This window comes from Oncorhynchus nerka, linkage group LG24 (assembly GCF_034236695.1).
Source record: "Oncorhynchus nerka isolate Pitt River linkage group LG24, Oner_Uvic_2.0, whole genome shotgun sequence".
NCBI classification, from domain to species: Eukaryota; Metazoa; Chordata; class Actinopteri; order Salmoniformes; family Salmonidae; genus Oncorhynchus; species Oncorhynchus nerka.
The window spans coordinates 1,849,657-1,859,689 of NC_088419.1; the positions used below are offsets into that span (position 1 = coordinate 1,849,657).

The window sequence follows — 10,033 nt, forward strand, 5'->3', positions numbered from 1 at the left end:
GATGCGTCGGGCAGATCGCACCACCCTGATGGAGAGCCTTGCGGTTGCTGGCGGTTCAGTTGGTATACATCTGTGTGTGTGTGATTGCGTGTGTGACTGCGTGTGTGCGTCCATAAGAAAAGGAGACCCAGTACCCAGTGATAACCAGTTTATTCTTAGCTCCATGTTACTGTAGGCTATGTACATAATTGACAGAGCAGAGTGAGGCACATTGTCTGAACACTTCTACACAATATACTGGATGTATAGCACTGGTGATGCTAACACAAGGCTAAAGCATACAACATGTGATGCTAGTTCTTGGCTAAAGTCTAGCATATGTGATGCTAGTTATATGCTAAAGTATTGCCCATGTTAGCACAGTACCTAAGTATAGCACCGGTGATGCTAAAGCTAGGCTAAAGTAAGCTAAAGCAAAGCCAAGGTGATGTTAACAATCTGGTAAAGTATAGCACTAGCAACGCTAGGTTAAAGTATAGCACATGTAATGCTAAAGTAGCATAGCACATGCAATGCTAGGTTAAATGCTAGGCTAACACTAGGCTAAAGTAATGTGAAGCACCTTTGATCGTGGCGAGAACCCCAGCTGATTGCATACGAGTGAGTGAGGAACTAACGCGACACACCATACAGAAAGAGACAGAGAGCCTTGTCATGTTGCTGGTGACAGTATTGAACCAGTGTGTGTATTAGTGTGACAGCAGCAGATAGCTATAATATAACCTAAACCTAGTTTCTATATGGGCCATTTTCCCAGACAAAGATTAAGCCTAGTCCTGGACTAAAAGGTGCTTTCAATAGAGAATCTCCATTGAGCTTTATTTTTAGTCCAGGACTAGGTTTATCCTGTAGTGTCGGACCGGATGAGCTAGGGTCGGTCCGGCTGAGCTGGGGTCGGTCCGGATGAGTTGGGGTCGGTCCGGATGAGTTGGGGTCGGTCCGGATGAGTTAGGGTCGGTCCGGATGAGTTAGGGTCGGTCCGGCTGAGCTAGGGTCGGTCCGGATGAGTTAGGGTCGGTCCGGATGAGGTATGGTCGGTCCGGATGAGCTGGGGTCGGTCCGAATGAGGTGGGGTCGGTCCGAATGAGGTGGGGTCGGTCCGGATGAGTTAGGGTCGGTCCGGATGAGGTAGGGTCGGTCCGGATGAGCTAGGGTCGGTCCGAATGAGGTGGGGTCGGTCCGGATGAGTTGGGGTCGGTCCGGATGAGTTGGGGTCGGTCCGGATGAGTTAGGGTCGGTCCGGATGAGTTGGGGTCGGTCCGGCTGAGCTGGGGTCGGTCCGGATGAGTTGGGGTCGGTCCGGATGAGTTGGGGTCGGTCCGGATGAGTTTAGGTCGGTCCGGATGAGTTTGGGTCGGTCCGGATGAGGTAGGGTCGGTCCGGATGAGCTAGGGTCGGTCCGAATGAGGTAGGGTCGGTCCGGATGAGTTGGGGTCGGTCCGGATGAGTTGGGGTCGGTCCGGATGAGTTAGGGTCGGTCCGGATGAGCTAGGGTCGGTCCGGATGAGCTAGGGTCGGTCCGGATGAGTTGGGGTCGGTCCGGATGAGCTAGGGTCGGTCCGGATGAGCTAGGGTCGGTCCGGATGAGCTACGGTCCGGATGAGCTACGGTCCGGATGAGCTAGGGTCGGTCCGGATGAGCTAGGGTCGGTCCGGATGAGTTAGGGTCGGTCCGGATGAGTTAGCCACGTTGTGATTACTTTCTAGTCGCTAGTGCATTAGTATGAATGACCCTGTGCATGTAATACATACAGCCATACAGGTGTGTAAAGCCTAATCTTACAAAACAAAATTATTTTTATTTAGTACATATTATGTCCATTGTTGTATACAACATCAAAATACTAGAGTAGCACATTCTCAGAGATTTCTTCTAACACATCTTTATATTCTAGTCTAAATAAATTCAAACCATGATTTTGACATCATTTCAGAGGAACAGGAGATAATAGTTAACATAGGTCATGTATCTACCGCTCTCCCTAGGTAGAGAAGATAAGAACAGCCAGGTAGAGAGAACTAGTTATGGTAGAGAAGATAAGAACAGCCAGGTAGAGAGAGCAGAGAAATAGGAGAGAACTAGTTATGGTAGAGAAGATAAGAACAGTCAGGTAGAGAGAGCAGAGAAATAGGAGAGAGAGAACTAGTAATGATAGAGGAGAGAGAACTAGTAATGATAGAGGAGAGAGAACTAGTTATGATAGAGGAGAGAGAACTAGTTATGATAGAGGAGAGAGAACTAGTTATGATAGAGGAGAGAAAACTAGTTATGATAGAGAGAGAGAGAACTAGTTATGATAGAGGAGAGATAACTAGTTATGATAGAGGAGAGAGAACTAGTTATGATAGAGGAGAGAGAAGAAGTTATGGTAGAGGAGAGAGAACAAGTTATGGTAGAGGAGAGAGAACTAGTTATGATAGAGGAGAGAGAACTAGTTATGGTAGAGGAGAGAGAACTAGTTATGGTAGAGGAGAGAGAACTAGTTATGGTAGAGGAGAGAGAACTAGTTATGGTAGAGGAGAGAGAACTAGTTATGGTAGAGGAGAGAGAACAAGTTATGGTAGAGGAGAGAGAACTAGTTATGATAGAGGAGAGAGAACTAGTTATGGTAGAGGAGAGAGAACTAGTTATGGTAGAGGAGAGAGAACTAGTTATGGTAGAGGAGAGAGAACTAGTTATGGTAGAGGAGAGAGAACTAGTTATGGTACAGGAGAGAGAACTAGTTATGGTAGAGGAGAGAGAACGAGTTATGATAGAGGAGAGAGAACTAGTTATGGTAGAGGAGAGAGAACTAGTTATGGTAGAGGAGAGAGAACGAGTTATGATAGAGGAGAGAGAACTAGTTATGGTAGAGGAGAGAGAACTAGTTATGGTAGAGGAGAGAGAACGAGTTATGATAGAGGAGAGAGAACTAGTTATGGTAGAGGAGAGAGAACTAGTTATGGTAGAGGAGAGAGAACTAGTTATGGTAGAGGAGAGATAACTAGTTATGGTAGAGGAGAGAGAACTAGTTATGGTAGAGGAGAGAGAACGAGTTATGATAGAGGAGAGAGAACTAGTTATGGTAGAGGAGAGAGAACTAGTTATGGTAGAGGAGAGAGAACGAGTTATGATAGAGGAGAGAGAACAAGTTATGATAGAGGAGAGAGAACAAGTTATGATAGAGGAGAGAGAACTAGTTATGGTAGAGGAGAGAGAACTAGTTATGGTAGAGGAGAGAGAACGAGTTATGATAGAGGAGAGAGAACTAGTTATGGTACAGGAGAGAGAACTAGTTATGGTAGAGGAGAGAGAATGAGTTATGATAGAGGAGAGAGAACTAGTTATGATAGAGGAGAGAGAACTAGTTATGGTACAGGAGAGAGAACTAGTTATGGTAGAGGAGAGAGAACTAGTTATGGTACAGGAGAGAGAACTAGTTATGATAGAGGAGAGAGAACTAGTTATGGTACAGGAGAGAGAACTAGTTATGATAGAGGAGAGAGAGAGAGAAATAAAGAGTGAGGATAGACGAACAAAAAGCATTCGAAAGGAGATACAAGCAGAGTGTAGGAAGAGGAGGAGGAAGAAGAGGAGAAGGAAGAGGAGGAAGAAGAAGAGGAGGGTCTCGCTGGCAGATGAAGAGGTGAGGCTTCCAGGATTGGCTCAGAGAAGAAGAAGTAAGAAGAGGGAGGACAAGGTGCCAGAGTTACTTTCCTACAAAGAGATGCAACGTAGAAGAGGAGAGAGGGAGTGAGAGAGAGGGGGAGTGAGAGAGGAGAGGTGGATGGAGAGAGAAGAGAAGAGGGGGAGTGAGAGAGAAGAGGAGAGGGATGGAGAGAGAAGAGGAGAGGTGGATGGAGAGAGAAGAGGAGAGGGGGAGTGAGAGAGAAGAGGAGAGGTGGATGGAGAGAGAAGAGGAGGATGGAGAGAAGAGGAGGATGGAGAGAGAAGTGGAGAGGTGGATGGAGAGAGAAGAGGAGGTGGATGGAGAGAGAAGAGGAGAGGTGGATGGAGAGAGAAGAGGAGAGGTGGATGGAGAGAGAAGAGGAGAGGTGGATGGAGAGAGAAGAGGAGAGGGGGATGGAGAGAGAAGAGGAGAGGTGGATGGAGAGAGAAGAGGAGAGGTGGATGGAGAGAGCAGAGGAGAGGGGGATGGAGAGAGAAGAGGAGAGGTGGATGGAGAGAGAAGAGGAGGATGGAGAGAGAAGAGGAGGATGGAGAGAGAGGTGGAGAGGTGGATGGAGAGAGAAGAGGAGAGGGGGAGTGAGAGAGAAGAGGAGGATGGAGGTGGATGGAGAGAGAAGAGGAGGATGGAGGTGGATGGAGAGAGAAGAGGAGAGGGGGAGTGAGAGAGAAGAGGAGAGGTGGATGAAGAGAGAGGGAGAGACAGCAGTCATTAATGAAGTCAATATTCCTATCTGTGAACTTCTCCTAACTAGAAAGACTTCTATATCAAATACCTATTAACAATACAAACCTGCTTGGAAACATTTTGTCACTCATTTGAATATGCCAATGTAATCATTCCTGTTTCATTACATGGGGCCTTTATTAAGGCAACAGTGCTCCCTCTTGACGACATCAATGAATAAAGAGGAGGAGGAGGAGGAGGGGGAAGAGGAGGAGGAGTTGTGGACTCACATTACTGCCTGGGGTCGGACTCGGTGGTCATGGTGACGTAATTGGTTGGCAACAGTCCCGTGACCCCGTTGACCTCTCCAATACACCAATCAGGGTTGTCACTGTCCATAACGTTGATCAGCTGACAATTGGAGAAGCTCATCAAGTCCTAATTGGCTGCTGTGAAGTTGTACCTGGAGATGACCTGGCACAATGGGGTCAAGGGGCGGGGTCAGAGATGCAGGAGGAGAAGTTAGGGACGTCAGTGAAATAGAAGGGGAAAAAATTATTAGAACTCTGCTTTGTATTCACCCCCCTCCCCCAGGGTACAGAGGGGTTATAGAGGGGTTATAGAGGGGTCACACCCAGGTTATAGAGGGGTCACACCCAGGTTATAGAGGGGTCACACCCAGGTTATAGAGGGGTTATAGAGGGGTCACTCCCAGGTTATAGAGGGGTCACACCCAGGTTATAGAGGGGTCACACCCAGGTTATAGAGGGGTTATAGAGGGGTCACTCCCAGGTTATAGAGGGGTCACACCCAGGTTATAGAGGGGTCACACCCAGGTTATAGAGGGGTTATAGAGGGGTCACACCCAGGTTATAGAGGGGTCACACCCAGGTTATAGAGGGGTCACACAGCCCTCAGAAAGTATTCATACCCAGGTTATAGAGGGGTTACACCCAGGTTATAGAGGGGTCACACCCAGGTTATAGAGGGGTCACACCCAGGTTATAGAGGGGTTATAGAGGGGTCATACCCAGGTTATAGAGGGGTTACAGAGCCCTCAGAAAGTATTCATACCCAGGTTAAAGAGGGGTTACACCCGTGTTATAGAGGGGTTATAGAGGGGTCACACCCAGGTTATAGAGGGGTTATATAGGGGTTATAGAGGGGTCACACCCATGTTATAGAGGGGTTATAGAGGGGTCACACCCATGTTATAGAGGAGTTATAGAGGGGTTACAGAGCCCTCAGAAAGTATTCATACCCAGGTTATAGAGGAGTTATAGAGGGGTCACACCCAGGTTATAGAGGGGTTATAGAGGGATCACACCCAGGTTATAGAGGGGTCACACCCAGGTTATAGAGGGGTCACACACCATGATTTTAGAAATGTTTACAAATTAATTCAAAATGAAAAGCTGAGTCAATAAGTATTCAACTCCTTTGTTATGACAAGCCTCAATAAGTATTCAACTCCTTTGTTATGACAAGCCTCAATAAGTATTCAACTCCTTTGTTATGACAAGCCTCAATAAGTATTCAACTCCTTTGTTATGACAAGCCTCAATAAGTATTCAACTCCTTTGTTATGACAAGCCTCAATAAGTATTCAACTCCTTTGTTATGACAAGCCTCAATAAGTATTCAACTCCTTTGTTATGACAAGCCTCAATAAGTATTCAACTCCTTTGTTATGACAAGCCTCAATAAGTATTCAACTCCTTTGTTATGACAAGCCTCAATAAGTATTCAACTCCTTTGTTATGACAAGCCTCATTAAGTATTCAACTCCTTTGTTATGACAAGCCTCAATAAGTATTCAACTCCTTTGTTATGACAAGCCTCAATAAGTATTCAACTCCTTTGTTATGACAAGCCTCAATAAGTATTCAACTCCTTTGTTATGACAAGCCTCAATAAGTATTCAACTCCTTTGTTATGACAAGCCTCAATAAGTATTCAACTCCTTTGTTATGACAAGCCTCAATAAGTATTCAACTCCTTTGTTATGGCAAGCCTCAATAAGTATTCAACTCCTTTGTTATGACAAGCCTCAATAAGTATTCAACTCCTTTGTTATGACAAGCCTCAATAAGTATTCAACTCCTTTGTTATGACAAGCCTCAATAAGTATTCAACTCCTCTGTTATGACAAGCCTCAATAAGTATTCAACTCCTTTGTTATGACAAGCCTCAATAAGTATTCAACTCCTTTGTTATGACAAGCCTCAATAAGTATTCAACTCCTTTGTTATGACAAGCCTCAATAAGTATTCAACTCCTTTGTTATGACAAGCCTCAATAAGTATTCAACTCCTTTGTTATGACAAGCCTCAATAAGTATTCAACTCCTTTGTTATGACAAGCCTCAATAAGTATTCAACTCCTTTGTTATGACAAGCCTCAATAAGTTCAGGAGTAAACATTTGCATAACAAGTCACATAACAAGTCACATAATAAGTGGTAGATGAGTGAAACAAAAAAGAAGACATTGAATACTCCTTTGAGCCTGGTGACGTTATTAATTACACTGGATGGTGTATCAATACACCCAGTCACTACAAAGATACAGGCGTCCTTCCTAACTCAGTTGCCGGAGAGGAAGGAAACTGCTCAGGGATTTCACATTGAGGCCAATAGTGACTATAAAACAGTTACAGAGTTTAATGGCTGTTATAGGAGAAAACTGAGGATGGATCAACAACATTGTAGTTACTCCACAATACGAACCTAAATGACAGAGTGAAAGAAGGAAGCATGTACAGAATAAAAATATTCTGTTTGCAATAAGTCACTAAAAGAAAACTGGTAAAAATGTCTAAAGAAATTAACTTTGTCCTGAATACAAAGCGTTACATTTGGGGCAAATCCAATACAACCCATTACTGAGTACCACTCTCCAATACAACCCATTACTGAGTACCACTCTCCAATACAACCCATTACTGAGTACCACTCTCCAATAAAACCCATTACTGAGTACCACTCTTCAATACAACCCATTACTGAGTACCACTCTCCAATACAACCCATTACTGAGTACCACTCTCCAATACAACCCATTACTGAGTACCACTATCCAATACAACCCATTACTGAGTACCACTCTCCAATACAACCCATTACTGAGTACCACTCTCCAATACAACCCATTACTGAGTACCACTCTCCAATACAACCCATTACTGAGTACCACTCTTTATGTTTTCAAGCATGGTTGTGGCTCCATCTTGTTATGGGTATGATTGTCATCGGCAAGGACTAGAGAGTTTTTCAGGATGAAAAGAAACGGAATAGAGCAAAGCACAGGCACAATCCTAGACGAAAAACAGACTGAACCAGGTTTCCACAAGACACTAGGAGACAAATGCACCTTTCAGCAGGACAATAACCTAAAACACGTGGCCAAATATCCACTGGAGTTGCTTAACAGGACTACATTGAATGTTCCTGAGTGGCCTAATTATGATTTTGACTTAAATCTACTTAAATCTACGGCAAAACTTGAACATGGCTGTCTAGCAATGATCAACAATCAACTTGACAGAGCCTGAAGAATTTTAAACATGTGCAAATATTGCACAATCCAGGTGTGGAAAGCTCTTTTACCCAGAAAGACACAGCTGTAATCGCTGCCAAAGGAGATTCTAACATGTATTGACTCAGGGGTGTGAATACTGATGGAAATGTGATCTTTGTACAGTATATTTCATTTTCCATCATTTCAAAAACATGTTTTCACTTTGTCATTATTGGGTATTGTGTGTAGATGGGTGATAATTGTTATTTCTTTCTTAGATTTTGAATGCAGGAATAAGTCGAGGGGTATGAATACATTCTGAAGGCACTGTAACTGCTTTAATGTCTTTGGACCCCAAAAGAGTAGCTGCTGCCTTGGCAGGAACTAATGGGGATCCATAATAAACCCCAGGAAGAGTAGCTGCTGCCTTGGCAGGAACTAATGGGGATCCCTAATAAACCCCAGGAAGAGTAGCTGCTGCCTTGGCAGGAACTAAATGGGATCCATAATAAACCACAGGAAGAGTAGCTGCTGCCTTGGCAGGAACTAATGGGGATCCATAATAAACCCCAGGAAGAGTAGCTGCTGCCTTGGCAGGAACTAATGGGGATCCATAATAAACCCCAGGAAGAGTAGCTGCTGCCTTGGCAGGAACTAATGGGGATCCATAATAAACCCCAGGAAGAGTAGCTGCTGCCTTGACAGGAACTAATGGGGATCCATAATAAATCCCAGGAAGAGTAGCTGCTGCAGGAACTAATGGGGATCCATAATAAACCCCAGGAAGAGTAGCTGCTGCCTTGGCAGGTACTAATGGGGATCCATAATAAACCCCAGGAAGAGTAGCTGTTGCCTTGGCAGGAACTAATGGGGATCCATAATAAACCCAGGAAGAGTAGCTGCTGCCTTGGCAGGAACTAATGGGGATCCATAATAAACCCCAGGAAGAGTAGCTGCTGCCTTGGCAGGAACTAATGGGGATCCATAATAAACCCCAGGAAGAGTAGCTGCTGCCTTGGCAGGAACTAATGGGGATCCATAATAAACCCCAGGAAGAGTAGCTGCTGCCTTGACAGGAACTAATGGGGATCCATAATAAACCCCAGGAAGAGTAGCTTCCTCTTTAGTGGGTAAAGAGGGGTATAGAAGGGTATAGAGGTTATAGTGGGTATAGTGAGTAAAGAGGGTATAAAGGGTATAGAGGCTATATAGTTTATAGAGGGGTATAGTGGGGTATAGAGGGTATAGAGGAGCATAGAGGCTATAGAGTGGTATAGAGTGGTATAGTGGGTATAGTGGGTAGAGGGTATAGAGGAGATTAGAGGCTATAGAGTGGTATAGTGGGTATAGAGTGGTATAGTGGGTAGAGGGTATAGAGGCTATAGAGTGGTATAGTGGGTATAGGAGCATAGAGGCTATAGAGTGGTATAGTGGGTATAGTGGATAAAGGGTATAGAGGCTATAGAGTGGTATAGTGGGTATAGTGGGTAGAGAGTATAGAGGCTATAGAGTGGTATAGAGTGGTATAGTGGGTAGAGGGTATAGAGGCTATAGAGGCTATAGAGTGGTAAATCAAATCAAATGAAATGTTATTTGTCACATACACATGGTTAGCAGATGTTAATGCGAGTGTAGCGAAATGCTTGTGCTTCTAGTTCCGACAATGCAGTAATAACCAACAAGTAATCTAACTAACAATTCCAAAACTACTGTCTTATACACACACGTGTAAGGGGATAAAGAATATGTACATAAAGATATATGAATGAGTGATGGTACAGAGCAGCATAGGCAAGATACAGTAGATGGTATCGAGTACAGTATATACATATGAGATGAGTATGTAAACAAAGTGGCATAGTTAATGTGGCTAGTGATACATGTATTACATAAGGATGCAGTAGATGGTATAGAGTGGTATAGTGGGTAGAGGGTATAGAGGCTATAGAGTGGTATAGAGTGAGGATGTTTGACATCCCTGTTATAGTGGGTTGACACCCCTCAGATAGAGACGTATCAGATTTGATTATGGTCAGTGTTATTACCTGGCCCAGATAGAAACGCATAGTGTAGATGGTACAGGTAGACATGCATTTTATAGATCATGTTTGGGGTCAATTCCATTTCAATTCAGAAAGTACAATGACATTCCAATTCTGATTCTGTTCCAATACTTTTCAAT

The 10,033-nt window shown here is 44.2% G+C and overlaps 1 pseudogene; it reads right to left on the minus strand.

Moving 5' to 3' along the window:
* Window positions 1-4,624: 4,624 nt before the first annotated feature.
* Window positions 4,625-10,033, minus strand: part of LOC115124658 (intersectin-2-like) — a 109,466-nt pseudogene continuing 104,057 nt past the window's right edge.